Source organism: Bos indicus, chromosome 10, assembly GCF_029378745.1.
Source record: "Bos indicus isolate NIAB-ARS_2022 breed Sahiwal x Tharparkar chromosome 10, NIAB-ARS_B.indTharparkar_mat_pri_1.0, whole genome shotgun sequence".
Lineage (NCBI taxonomy): Eukaryota > Metazoa > Chordata > Mammalia > Artiodactyla > Bovidae > Bos > Bos indicus.
This window is the reverse complement of record NC_091769.1, coordinates 22,091,846-22,106,639: the sequence shown is the minus strand read 5'-3', so window position 1 is coordinate 22,106,639 and position 14,794 is coordinate 22,091,846. Positions and strand designations below refer to the sequence as shown.

Genomic DNA, 14,794 nt, shown 5'->3' with positions numbered 1-14,794 from the left:
TGCGCAGGCGTATAGGCCGGCCATGGCGCGAAATAAGTAATGCGCAGACGCAGAATACGTCTACTGCAGGAGAACTATAGCCAGAGAAAGCTAGTGCGCCTGCGCAACGGATCTGTCCTGGAGCTGGAGACGTGTACTCTTTTTGTCCTGTTTCCGCCGTCAGGTTAGTGACGCCCACAGTTGCTCTAGCAACAGGGTAGCGTGGGAGGAAGAGGAGGATAGGTTTTTCAGAGGACAGCGTGGCTACCCGAGGGTTCCGGCTTTCTTTGGTTCTTGGGCGTCCTAATTGGATCTGCTTTAAGTCAATGTCTGGCGCTTCCTGGGTTTCGGTACCCGCTCGGCCCTAAATCTGTTAAGGGCACTGACTGCAGATGCCTGCCCCAGATCATTAGAGGAACTCAAGTTGTCCCGCAGTGAGAACCACCGGAGCCGGTCACTGCGAAGGCATCGGTTTAGACTTGGTTATTGCAGAAGGCAAGTGCGGTGCGAAGGTGCGGGAACCTCCGCCAGACCCTGAACTCGATTTGGGAGCTGACCTCTTGAGGACGCTTAGAAATAAGTGCGGTAAAACCTAGTCCCGCAAGTGTTCATTCAATCAGCAGACATTTATTGGACGCCTCCTCCAGCCCCCATTTTGCTAAATTGTAGGTCGTTACGCTAAGAGTTGGACACGACTGAGCGACTTCACTTTCACTTTTCACTTTCATGCATTGAAGAAGGAAATAGCAACCCACTCCAGTGTTCTTGCCTGGAGAATCCCAGGGACGGGGGAGCCTGTTGGGCTGCCGTCTATGGGGTCGCACAGAGTCGGACACGACTGAAGTGACTTAGCAGCAGCAGCAGGTCGTTATGCTAGATTGTAGGTATCCTCAGGGAAATATGATATAGTCTTAAAAGAGCTGGTGATGGGCAGGGGCGGGGAGAAAGTCCATTAAATTGCATAAGGGTATATGATCAAGTATGCTGCTGCTGCTGCTAAGTCTCTTCAGTCGTGTCCGACTCTGTGCGACCCCATAGATGGCAGCCCACCAGGCTCCCCTGTCCCTGGGATTCTCCAGGCAAGAACACTGGAGTGGGTTGCCATTTCCTTCTCTAAGTTTAGCAGCCTTCTATTCCCAAGCTATCATCTTGAACCTGTCGTACTATCCCAGAATGACAGCTCTGAAAGGTCTGTAAGAGCATTGCCTGGTGCCTTGTTCAAACCCTACCAGCTCCAACTTATTTTGCAGAGGAAACTATGAAGGTTTGAGGGTTTGTATTTTAACAAGTGAGATCAACTATTCATATCTAACATTTTAACTTTTTGAAAAATAAGATATACCTTAATTTCTGGCATTTTCTGCATTTTAATTTCATATGAATCTGACCTTCCAGACCTAGTCTTTCTCCCTCTGAGCTACAAGTGGTACATGAACCAGGTATTTTTACAGCTTACATTTAATAACTTTGAACTATTCTAGGCATTCAAGCAAAATTCCTAAAACAGCAAGTTTCCTTCATTCATTTTCACTTTTTATTTGTGTTTAAACTGGAACCAAATGAGCATCACAAATGTACTGATTAATAGTCATGAGCAAAACCTTGCTTAGTTCTAGAAAGAAGAGATGTAATCCATGTCCTCAAAAAACTTTATAATCTATTTGAAGATATATTCATATTCACACTCATGGAGATTTACACTGTTATCAGAACTTCAATCTAAACTCTCTTATATTGCTGAGAAAAAAGTGCATAACCATGCCAGTTCTGAATTTCAATATAATAAGGCAAGAAGCCTCAGTTTCTCTGACAAGTTGAAACTTTCTCCCTGCCTCATCAGTAAGTAGGACGATAGCTTCCTCACCAGTATTCAACTTCAAACTTTAAAGACTAGGCGGATGCTGTTTAATCATTTAGGAGTGGATTCCTGAGGGGAATCATCCGGGCTCCTTCCAGTAGTCTCTCCCTTATGTTTTGTCTACCTTTGATCCTTATCTACTATCATCATTAGCATCTCCACAGGAACTCCCAAAGGGGGAAAGCGGAAGAGATGAAAAACATCAAATTCACTTACTGAATACATCCTTTTCTGAGATCTGCAAAGTCAAACACTGATATAATGAACTAAAGCTTTCTTGACTACTTAAAACAGCAAGTAGTCCTCTGTGTTCAGTTTATTATTCTGTTAGGGGAAGCACACTGATTGAAAACCGCCCACCCTGGCCAGGCACCATAGTAACTATTTGCATGAGTTGTTTTATGACAGGAGATCCTGGTAAGGAATATGGAACTAGTAAGCCACCACCAACTGGAAGAGTTCCGGAAAGGTCAAAAGGAGACACCGCGGACACCGCAAGTCCGTACACTTCCCAGAATCCCTCTCGCTAGCATCCATCTTGGCTGAGCGATACGTGTGCCACCAGGAAAGACTCTGAATTAGAATGATTGGCCAAAGACCACCTGGAAACTAATCCCATCACCATAAAACCCGAGACTGCGAACCACGCGACAGAGCGGTTCTCCTGGGTTCCCTTACCCTACTGCTGTCCACCCCGGTGCCCTTTCCAAATAAAATCTCTTGCTTTGTCAGCACATGTGTCTCCTCGGACAATTCATTTCCGAGTGTTAGAAAAGAGCCCAGTTTTGGGCCCTGGAAGGGGTCCCCCTTCCAGCAACAATTCTATAATCATTGAAACATTTTTTTGACTGATCTCTCAGTGGGAAATTGCTAATACTGGTGTTAGTTTCAATATTTTAAATCAGAATCTCTATGTAAAAAGTCACATCCTAAGTAGTGGACATACTCAAGACTCAGACAATCCTGGATTTGAGCCTTGATTCTGCTGTTTTGTTGTTGTTTAGTCGCTAAGTCATGTCCGACTCTTTGTGACCCCGTGGACTGTAGCCTGCCAGGCTCCTCTGTCTTTGGGATTTCCCAGACAGGAATACTGGAGTGGGTTGCCATTTCCTTCTCCAGAAAATCTTCCAGACCAAACCCATGTGTCCTGCATTGGCAGGCAGATTCTTTACCACCGAGCCACCAGGGAAGCCCTGCTGTTGACTGGTTCTCTAATCCAGAACAAGTTAGTTAGTCTGACAGCTTCATTTTCCTCTTGTTCAAGATGTAAAGAACAATACCTGGCTTATTGGATTGTTGACTGAAGTAAAAATGCACAATGTGAGAGCTGTGAGTTTCAGTTTTACTTGGGGATTTACTGAGGACTATAGCCCAAGAGCGGAGAAGGCAATGGCACCCCACTCCAGTACTCTTGCCTGGAAAATCCATGGACAGAGGAGCCTGGTAGGCTGCAGTCCATGGAGTCGCTAAGAGTCGGGAACGACTAAGCGACTTCACTTTCACTTTTCACTTTCATGCCCTGGAGAAGGAAATGGCAACCCACTCCAGTGTTCTTGCCTGGAGAATCCCAGGGACGGGGAAGCCTGGTGGGCTGCTGTCTCTGGGGTCGCACAGACTTGGACACGACTGAAGCGACTTAGCAGCAGCAGCAGCATAGCCCAAGAGACTGTCTCAGGTAGCTCTGAGGAACTGCTCTGAAGAGGTAGGGGAGAGGTGATCATGTCTTTGATTGTGGAGAAGAGAGTGGGTAAGTGCCGTCAAGCACATCTTGGTAGAGGGCTACTGCTAGTCACAAGGCACAGATGTCTTAGTTAATGATTTTAGTGCTTTTCTAAGCATGGGGAAATGCAAGAAGTTGTGTTGCAGGAAAATGGGGCATGAGAGGATGGTCACTTCCCAAGTCTTCGGCAAGACCCTGGGATAAGCCACAAAGTGAGGGTCCTTGGCTTCCTAAAGGAAATAATTCAAGAACTAGATGAAGTAGAGTGAAAGCAGATTTATTGAGGGAGTTACATACTCCATAGACAGAGTGTGGGCCATCTCGGAGAGAAGCCCCATGGTTGATAGTTTTTATAGGTTGGGTAATTTCATAAGCTAACAAGTAGGAAGATCATTCCAACTATTTGGGAAAAGGAGTGGGGGTTTCTAGAAATTGGTTTACCTCTCACTTTTTGGGCTTTTATGGCCAATCTCAGAACTGTTATGGTGCCTGCGGGTATGTCATTGAGCATGCACATGTATTACAGTGAGCTTATAATGAGGCTCAAGGTCTATTGGAATTTGAATCTCCCACCATCTTGGGCCTACTTGGTTCTAAATGGTATTTTTCTTATCCTCTATTTTTTTGTGTGGGGGGAGGGGGAAGGGAGGGGGATGGAGGGCAGGCCACATGGCTTGTGGGATCTTAGTTCCTCCATCAGGGGTTGAACCTGGGCCCCTGCAGTGAAAGCACCAAGTTCTAACCACTGGACCACCAGGAAATTCCCCTGTGTATCATTCTTTTAATGGTTGTGCCCTGCCTCCTTCCCTCCTGTCTCAATTGGATTCAAATTTTCTCCTGAAAATATCCATCTGAAGGCCTGTTCTGCCAGTTTTCCCAAAGCACAGAGTGCCTCATTCCTGATCTCTGCCCTCAACTCCTTTCAGAGTGTGTTGAAGGTCAGCCACCACAGTGACTAATGACTCAATCCTTTTAGAGATACATGACAAGCGTGACATTCTTTAGTTCAAAGGTTGTGGGGATTAAATGAGATAATGTTAACAGTAACTAACACAGCACTTGACATAAAGTAAATATTAAGGAAATATTTGTTCTTATTAACTATCGTTAACCCAGGTAATTAACTATGTCTGCTTTGTTATTTCTCTGAATAATTAGAAGTTGGGCAAAGCACAGAGCCCCAGTAATTGGGCATGCAAAATAATGGGTACTGGAGGGACTGCAACTCTTATGGCTTTCAGAGGACAAATCAAATTAGGTTGAAGCTGAAATCAGTGTAGAACTTAGACCTTTTGTTACTAAAACACTGTTAGAGAAGAAAAACTATTTCCCTCTACTCAGGTTCATTGGGCCTATAATTAGACTGACGAAAGACAGATTAACAAGAGGAAAACCAACATGTTTCTTAACATGTGCATTGCACATGCATGGGGAATAGTCAGTAGTGACTCAAAAGGGTGGTCAGAACTTGGGCTTATATAATGTTAAAAGGCAAAATCCAACTCAGCAAATGTAAAGATTTTATTGGCTTTATTCAATAATTTATGAGGCAGCATCCAACCAACAGATATAAAGGTGCTCTGAGGAGTTATCTAAAATAAGAGACTTTTATAGGCAGAAAGGAGACAGAACAATTAATTATACTAGACAAAAATCAGCAAGGTCATTTTCCTTTAGGGGATGAAATAAAGTGAAGTGAAGTTGCTCAGTCATGTCCAACTCTTTGCAACACCATGGACTATAGCCTACCAGGCTCCTCCATCCATGGGATTTTCCAGGCAAGAGTACTGGAGTGGGTTGCCATTGCCTTCTCCAGAGGATCTTCCTGACCCAGGAATCAAACTCAGGTCTCCTGCATTGTAGGCAGATGCTTTACCATCTGAACCACCAGGGAAATCCTTTTAGGGGATGGCAGGGATCTATCAGGCAGATTACCTAATAGTACAGCAAACTACTCCAGTATTCTTGCCTGGAGAATCCCATGGACAGAGGAGCCTAGCAGGCTACAGTCCACAGGGTTGCAAAGAGTCAGATATAACTGAAGCGACTGAGCATGCACACAGTATTGATCAGGCAATCCCTGATTGTCTGGTTTAAGATTTCATCTCTGGGAGCACTGAAATTGTAATTAAGTTAGCATAAGTGACTCCATTTTGAGCCTGTTGTCTTGTTTTTAACAGTAGTATCTTAACCCAAGAAAGCAATAAACTTTTAGAGAAATAACAGAGGAAAGCAAGTTGTGAGGAAATATATGAAGTTGAGCAAGTAAATATATTAAGCATTAATGAAAAATAAGGGCTAGTTAGTAAAGTTTGTTATGTAGATTCCTCTGGTGCCCTCTCTGGGCTGCTAAGGTCAAGAGTTTTCTGTCCTTCCTAGGAGAAGGCAATGGCACCCCCACTCCAGTACTCCTGCCTGGAAAATCCCATGGACAGAGGAGCGTGGTAGGCCGCAGTCCATAGGGTCGCTGAGGGTTGGACACAACTGAACGACTTGACATTCACTTTTCACTTTCATGCATTGGAGAAGGAAATGGCAACCCACTCCAGTGTTCTTGCCTGGAGAATCCCAGGGACCGGGGAGCCTGGTGGGCTGCCGTCTATGGGGTCACACAGAGTCGGACACGACTGAAGTGACTTAGCAGCAGCAGCAGCAGCAGTAGAGAGAGGAGCAGGAACACCTTTCTGTCCTGCTTTTAGGCAAATAAGAGGAGGGCAGAGAACCTTTATTTTTAATTATTTATTTTTGGTTTTGGCTGTGCTAGGTCTTCTTTGCTGCTCGCAGGCTTTCTCTAGTTGTGGTGAACGGGGCTCCTCTCTAGTTGTGGTGCATGAACTTCTTATTAAGGTGGCTTCTCTTGTTGTGGAGCAGAGGCTTTAGGCATTCAGACTTCAGTGGTTACGGCGCGTGGGCTCAGTAGCTGTGGAGCACGGGCTTAGTTGCCCAGCAGCCTGCAGAATCTTCCTGGATCAGGGATCGAACCCGTGTCCCCTCCATTGGCAGGCAATTCTTAACACTGGACCACCAGGAAAGTCCAGAACTTTTCTTGTATCTGTGTCTTCTCAGTTGCCTTCAGCTCAAAATAATGCTATACTAAAGTGGCATAGTTTGGGGTGGCATATTCTGCTACCCTTGAACACTTAACATTATAAAACAATGGGAAAGTGGAAGGTCAAGAAGTTCCCCTGATAAACAAAAGCCATGAATGTACAGTGTATCTCACTATGGTAAGAAATGACATTCTTTATCAAAAGAAACATATATCTTCCTAAAAAGAGGACTCTTCTAAAGATAATCTTTGTGTGAAAAAGTCTGTTTTCCAGTTCTTTTCCCTTTTATTTTCACTTTCTCCTTCAAATCCTTTTTTTTCTTCTCTCTGCTATTGCATGTAACAGCTCCACCCTTTAAACTTTGGCCTAGTGTGGCCAAAACCCCCTTTCTTTGTATGACAGTATGATACAATAAGAAATACATATTTGTTCTTTATCTCCAGGTCTCATTATTTCCTAAGTGGTAAAAGCAATAGGAGCATCTTTTGTTATATTTGTTTTTGTCCCGTTTCTGAAATAGCTCCGGAGCAATAAAGGTGGAAGGAATGTCTTTTGCTTTTCATAACAAGGCCCTTTCACCACACTGGAGTTTATATTAATGAAGTGACTTTTGGAAAGCCCCTAAGGATGGAGGCTGGATGCCAGGGGAGCCAACCACATGATTCCCAGGTTGGAACTTTCATTTCTTTCTCAAGGTCCAGTGAGGGGAGAAGGGCTGGAGATTGAATTCAATCACCAGTAGACAATTATATAATCAATCATGCCTATGTAATGAAGCTTCCATAAAAAACTCTAACCAAAGGGGTTCTGAGAACTTGTGAGTTGCTGATCACAGTTAGATGCTGGGAGGGTGACACAATCTAAAAGATAAAGGAAGTTATGTGCCTTTTCCCCTGTATCTCACCCTGTGCATCTGTTCCTTATGGCTGTTTCTAAATTGTATCTTTTTATAATAAACCAGTAATCTAGTGTTAGCAAGAATTCAACAAAGTAAATTTTAAAGATCTAACTGCCTTTACTGAACAACTCATGAATCAGGCAGCATCCCAACTTACCAGTAGAGAAGAGCTCCAGAGTTACAGAAAGGGAGAGGTTTTCAGGAGCAAGACAAAAAAAATCATAAACAAAAAAGATTATTTCAGGACTTCCCTGGTAGTCCAGTGCTTAAGTCTCCATGTTTCCTCTGCAGCAGGGGGCAGAGGTTTGATCCCTGGTCAGGGAACTAAGATCCTGCTTGCCTTTCAGCACAGTCAAAAAAGCAATAAATAAATAAAAAGATTATTTCAGGTTTAGATAACCTACCTATGGGAGACAGAATGGGTCCTTTTGACAAATTACCTAATCTTTCTTTGGAGGATGGAAAGCATCTCATTGGTCCTGACTAGAAAATTCTGCACTGTCTAATTAGAAATTGGTTTTAGCACAAGTGACTCCATTTTGGACCTGTTGTGTTTTTTCGCTTGGTTGGTTTTTGTTTGTTTTGTTTTTGTTTTTTAGTTCCCTAACCCGGGACTGAACCCACATCCTTGGCAGTGAAAGCACGAAGTCCTAACCACTGGACTACCAGGGAATTCCCTGTTGTTTCTTCTTTAACATTAGTAAGTAAATTGTTTTCCTGGGGCCTGTGAACCATTGCAGTAAGTTATCAAACCTTAGGAGGGGGTCTTGGGAACCTCCAAGTTATAGCCGGTGATAAGAGGCACAGGTGAAACCTGAACTTGAGATTGGCATCTAAAGTAGAAGGAGGGGAGAGTCTTGTGGGACTGAGTCCTTAACCTGTGGCATCTGCACTAAGTCAGGGCAGTCAATGCCAGAACCGAGTAATATTAGGAACACCGAGTTGGTGTTGACTGAGAACTGGGAAAATGCCTCGTATGGGAAAATCCACACATTTGGTGTCAGAAGTGTTGTTGTTTGAGTACAGAAAAAGGAATCTTCTTTTCTTTTACTTTGTTTTCTAATATAATAAATAGGTTATTATTTTCTTTTAAAAAAAAATGTTGAGGAATCTAATTGCAAACAGCACAAAGTCAAATTTCTCAAGTATCAAGTTTCTGATCTAAGACCTAGTACAGCAGCAAATAGCTTCAGTAAGCCCATATCACTTCATCCTAACATAACTGTCCTTGTAGTCCCTGATAGAACAGAATAACTTTACAGGCTCCTTTCATTTTCTTCCCTTCTAGTCTTAGGGAGTCCCATAAAGAGAACCCCCCAATCTTGCTTCCTCCCTGACATCCATAAGAGAGTTTACCATATTGTCCTTTCCAAGGGCCAAACACTGTCCATAACATGGGACTGAAATCTTCACTGCTTGAGCAACACTGTCCAAAAGAATTTTCTGTGATGATAAAAAAGCCTCTGTGCCATGCAATATACGGTAGCCACTAGACACGTGGGTGGCTGTTGGGTGCTTGAAATGTAGCTAATGTGACTAAGGAACTTTGATTTTTTTAATTAATTCAAATCTAAGTAGCCACATGCGGAGAAGGCAATGGCAACCCACTCCAGTATTCTTGCCTGGAAAATCCCAGGGACGGCGGAGCCTGGTGGGCTGCCATCTCTGGGGTCGCACAGAGTCGAACATGACTGACATGACTTAGCAGCAGCAGCAGCAAGTAGCCACGTGTGGCTAACAGCTATCATATTGGAGAGAGCGACTTTAGAGCTATTTTACTCACTTTCTTTGTTTAATCTGAGGATCAGACCTTATTCATAGTTCATTCAAAAGGCAATGACACCCGTTTGAAACCAAAGCACAATCTATCCCTGGCAGACATAAGTTATCAGGTCATCAATTCCACCTATTTCCGAAAAATTTAATGTGATTTACAGGCACAGGAAAGAGGGTTTGTTAAAAATTAGTTTCCATTCATAAAGACCATATTCATACTTTAATCATACATTAAATCATACATAATATCACATATGTTAGAGGTAAAAGATACACTTGTACACAGTGTATTTTGTCTTGAAGCTGGGGAGAAACAAGTACCTTGTGTTTCTCCCCAGAGGCCTGCCTAGAGCAGGCCCTGAAAGTCTTCTCCATTCTATAATTCTAACAGATCCAGCCTAACCCTGAGATATCTCAGCTCTGGGGATGAAACCAAGCAGAGCCCTATAGGACCCTCCCTGGTACAAAAGCTCCTCTGTGTCCCCGTTTCTTGTTTGAAGAAAAAGGCTTTGTGGCTTCCCTGGTGGCTCAGTGGTAAAGAATCCGCCGGCCAAGCCAGGAGACATGGGTTTGATCCCTGATCTGGGGAAAGCCCACATGCCCTTGTACCACAGCTCTTGAGCCTGTGCTCTAGGGCCCTGGAACTGCAACTACTGAGCCCATGAGCCACAGCTACTGGAGCCCACAAGCCCAGAGCTTATGCTGCACAAGAGAAGCCATGGCAATGAGAAGTCTGTTTACTGCAACGAAGAGTAGCCCCAACTGGAGAAAAGTCCGAGCAGCAAGGAAGACCCAACACAGCCAAAAATAAATAAATAAATAAAATCATTTTTTAGAAAAAGTCTTTGGTCTCCTAGGCCTTCCCTGAGTGCCAAAGAGCAGACCCAAGCGGTTACTCATTAGGGAGATGAGGGAATACAGAAACAAAAGACCGGCAGTTAAGAAACAATTTAAAGCAGCCCTGGTTCCTCCCCAAAGGACACACATAATGATCTGAAATTTATGTTTGAGGTGTTCTCCAGGAACTAATGCCCCCAATCCAGGTGGAGGATTGTGACTACATGCTGAACACAAGCTCACAGACCTCAGACTGCTTGGAACCAGAAGGCTGATGATTAAAATTCCTGAAACCTCACCCTGTTAGCTCACCACCAACCAATCAGAGGAAAGTCATGCACCTTGGAACCCTCACCTCAAATGTTGCCTTTAAGAATGTATGTATGTGTATAACTGAATCACTCTGCTGTACAGAAGAAACCAATGCAACATTGTAAGTCAATTATACTTCTATTAAAAAAAAAAAGTGCTCAGTCGTGTCTGACTCTTTGCGACCCCATGAACTATAGCGCACCACACTCCTCCATCCATGGAATTTTCCAGGCAAGAGTATTGGAGTGCATTGCCATTTCCTTCTCCAGAGGATCTTCCCAACCTAGGGATCGAACGTGGGTCTCCCGCATGGTAGGCAGACGCTTTACTGTCTGAGCCACCAGGGAAGTCACAATATCTATTAAAATACATTGATTTTTAAAAATTTTAATAAGTTTTTTTTAAGAAGAAAAAATAATAACCCTTTCCTGAAAGCCTTCAGGGAGTTCAGGTCTTCTGAGCAGAAGCCACTTGTACTTCTGGCTAGGAGCCTACAATAACCACTATACTTTCCTTCACCACAACCCAGTGTCAACAAATTAGCTTTGCTGCTCAGCGAGTGGACACGAGTTCAGTTCAGTAACAGGGACATCTTAAGAGATCTCTTAACTTTAGTTATAAAAGGCATTTTCCATATGTTCAAGTTTCCTACTCATGACCAACCTCTACAGTAGAGCTGATTTGGCACACAAAGACAAAATACAAACACCTCTGTACTGCCTCAAAAGATGAGGTCTCGAGAGATCTAATATCAGTTCCAGCCAGGTCATCAGTTGAATTCAGTTCAGTCGCTCAGTTGTGTCTGACTCTTTGCAACCCCATGAACTGCAGCACGCCAGGCCTCCCTGTCCATCACCAACTCCCAGAGCTTACTCAAACTCATGTCTATTGAGTCAGTGATGCGATCCAACCATCTCATCCTCTGTCATCTCCTTCTCCTCCCACCTTCAATCTTTCCTAGCATCAGGGTCTTTTCAAATGAATCAGTTCTTCACATCAGGTGGCATTTCAGCTTCAGCATCAGTCTGTCCAATGAACACCCAGGACTGATCTCCTTTAGGATGGACTGGTTGGATCTCCTTGCAGTCCAAGGGACTCTCAAGAGTCTTCTCCAACATGACAGTTCAAAAGCATCAATTCTTCAGTGCTCAGCCAGGTCTGCTGCTGCTGCTGCTAAGTCGCTTCAGTTGTGTCTGACTCTGTGCGACCCCATAGACAGCAGCCCACCAGTCTCCCCCGTCCCTGGGATTCTCCAGGGAAGAACACTGGAGTGGGTTGCCATTTCCTTCTCCAATGCATGAAAGTGAAAAGTTCTACATCTTACAGTTTTTCTGAAAAGTGGGAGATTCTGTTAACCTGTCTAACAGTGATGTAACCTGGAATATCCTGTATGGTACAGCTTCCAAAAGCCCTTGACACTGTCAATCAGAGAAAAATTGCACAAACTGAAAGTTGAGAGTTAAGTTTTATTTGGGGACCTTACTGAGGACTATAACCCAGAAGACAGCCTCTCAGACTGCTTTGAGGAACTGCTCCCAAAAGGGAGGAGCCAGGATATATTGCAGTTTCTGCTGGGGATGGGGGGTGGGGGTGGGGGTGTCAGGGGGTGGAGACATGTAGTAGAACATGGAAATCACAAAAACCAGACATCTCAAGTTAGTGATTTTAGTCCTTGACTACCTATAAGAATTATTCCTTAGATATGCACCTTAACTATCTAAGACAGACAGTTTCCTGTTTATCTCCATCCTGAATTCCCTTCAGGGCACACCATGGAGGGGTGGGCTGAGTGGGCAGCCAGCAGTTGCTCTGGCTGATGGCCTGATGGCAGGCAACATTCATTGTTTACTGGAACGGCAGGTAACATTCTTTGTTTATTGGAATTATACGCAACATTCCCTTTTCATAACACTTAGCACCTTGGTTTTTTTGGTGTGTGTTTTTTATAATTAATTAATTTGGCTGAATCAGGTTCCAGTTGCATCATGCAGGATATGTTGTTGCAACAAAATGAGTCTTAGCCACTGGACTACCAGGAAAGTCCCTGTTTCTTTACTTTTGATAATGGTGTTCTTAGTGCTTAACATTGGAGAAGGCAATGGCACCCCACTCCAGTACTCCTGCCTGGAAAATCCCATGGACGTAGGAGCCTGGTAGGCTACAGACCATGGGGTCGAGAAGAGTCGGACATGACTGGGCGACTTCACTTTCACTTTTCCCTTTCATGCATTGGAGAAGGAAATGGCAACCCACTCCAGTGTTCTTGCCTGGAGAATCCCAGGGACCGGGGAGCCTGGTGGGCCGCCGTCTATGGGGTCGCACAGAGTCAGACACAACTGAAGCGACTTAGCAGTAGCAGTAGCAGTGCTTAACATAATGCTGGGCTTTGAATAGGTATGTTAATAATAATAGTAACTTTTTAGCATAAACAAATGTACTACATGTTTGAATTATCTTGGTTAATTCTTACAACAAGATAGGAGACAGAGGAAGAAAATTTAGAGATGCTATATAATTTACTCACAAACATGTAGCAGATAAGCCGCAAAGCCAAAATTGCACCCAGAATTCTGACCCTAGAAACTATCTTCTAATTTCCAATGAGTCCTACTGAACTTTAGCATCTGAAGTGCTTCCTAAAAATGCAGCTATTAGCATCAAACCAAACTTAATGAATTAGAATCTCAGAGGGTAGGGTTTTAGAAACTTTTTTTTTTTCCTTGGCTGCACCTCACAGGCATGTGGGATCTTAGTTTCCCAACCAGGGTTCAAAGCCTGCATTGGAAGCATGGACTTAACCACTGGACTGCCAGGGAAGTCCTGGAAACCTGCATTTTTAAACAAGCCCTCCAGATGATGGTCATGCACCCTGAGGTTTAGGACCACTCTGTGGTAAGAACAAGTGACAAGATGGGTCCTCTTTTGTTAGTACTACTTTGCCCCATACCTTGCAAATTCCCAGACCCCTAAGCTCTAAAAATGCCCATTCTGTTTTTTTTTTTTCCATTCTCTCTTTTTAATTAATTTTTATTGGAGTGTGAAAGTGAAAGTCACTCAGTCCTGTTCTACTCTTTGCTTGATCCCGTGGACTATACAGTCCATGGAATTCTCCAGGCCAGAACACTGGAGTGGGGACCCTTTCCCTCCTGCTTTACAATGTTGTGTTAGTTTCTATTGGACAGCAAAGAGAATCAGCTCTACGTATACATATATACCCTCTTTTTGGATTTCCTTCTCACTTAGGTCACCACAGAGCACTGAGTTCCTTGAGCTATACAGTAGGTTCTCATTCAGATCAGATCAGATCAGTCGCTCAGTCGTGTCCGACTCTTTGCGACCCCATGAATCGCAACACACCAGGCCTCCCTGTCCATTACCAACTCCTGGAGTTCACTGAGACTCACGTCCATCAAGTCAGTGATGCCATCCAGCCATCTCATCCTCTGTCGTCCCCTTCTCCTCCTGCCCCCAATCCGTCCCAGCATCGGAGTCTTTTCCAGTGAGTCAACTCTTTGCATGAGGTGGCCAAAGTACTGGAGTTTCAGCTTTAGCATCATTCCTTCCAAAGAAATCCCAGGGCTGATCTCCTTCAGAATGGACTGGTTGGATCTCCTTGCAGTCCGAGGGACCCTCAAGAGTCTTCTCCAACACCACAGTTCAAAAGCAGCAATTCTTCGGCGCTCAGCCTTCTTCACAGTCCAACTCTCACATCCATACATGACCACAGGAAAAACCATAGCCTTGACTAGACGGACCTTTGTTAACCTATTTCATACATAGTATCAGTAGTGTATTAAATACCCATTCTCTTGAACTTCCTGCCCTTATAATGATAATAAGGTCAATTTAACACTGTGTTACATGAAAGAAGAAATCTCAGACTCTTCTGAGTCCAGCAGAAAGCCTAAAAAAAAAACAAACCAAAAAAACCCACCTTGACAAACCCTACCATCAGTATTCTCCCACCCTCCACTACTCTAGTCTGGTTTTATCCTTATCAAGAGGATGCCCGCTTCAGGGACATCAGGCCTTGTTATCCAGTTCAAGCAAGTTCTGGAGCCAGCCAGCCTTAAGATTTGGCTCCTCTGCTGAGCAAACCAATCAGGACCTCTCTCCCCCTCACCACATCCCCCAACCCCCATTCCAGCTGCTTAAAACCGACCCAGGTTTACAGGTTAGTTCTTCAGCTTCCTTCCTGGGGGGAGGGGAGGCAGGGATCGTCCAAACTGATGGAGACCTGGGGTTGAGCCACCTTGTTCCTGAGAACCAGGCTGGGGCCAAAGACATCCCCGGGGCTGAGGAATGTTCATCTTGGCAGGCGTGGCTTAAGTTTGGGGTGGCCAGATAAAATACAGGATGCTCAG

General features: G+C 44.2%; 1 long non-coding RNA gene across 2 annotated transcripts; it reads left to right on the top strand.

The window, feature by feature from the left end:
- The first annotated feature begins 14 nt into the window (after positions 1-14).
- Positions 15-11,110, top strand: LOC139185215 (uncharacterized). 2 transcript variants are annotated; one of them, XR_011568767.1, is made up of 3 exons: positions 25-163; positions 8,105-8,205; positions 10,293-11,110. It is a non-coding gene; the product is annotated as an uncharacterized lncRNA (long non-coding RNA). The 2 variants fall into 2 exon arrangements; XR_011568766.1 differs by lacking the exons at positions 8,105-8,205; positions 10,293-11,110 and adding an exon at positions 2,246-2,571 and having other exon boundaries at positions 15-163.
- The last annotated feature ends 3,684 nt before the right edge of the window (positions 11,111-14,794 follow it).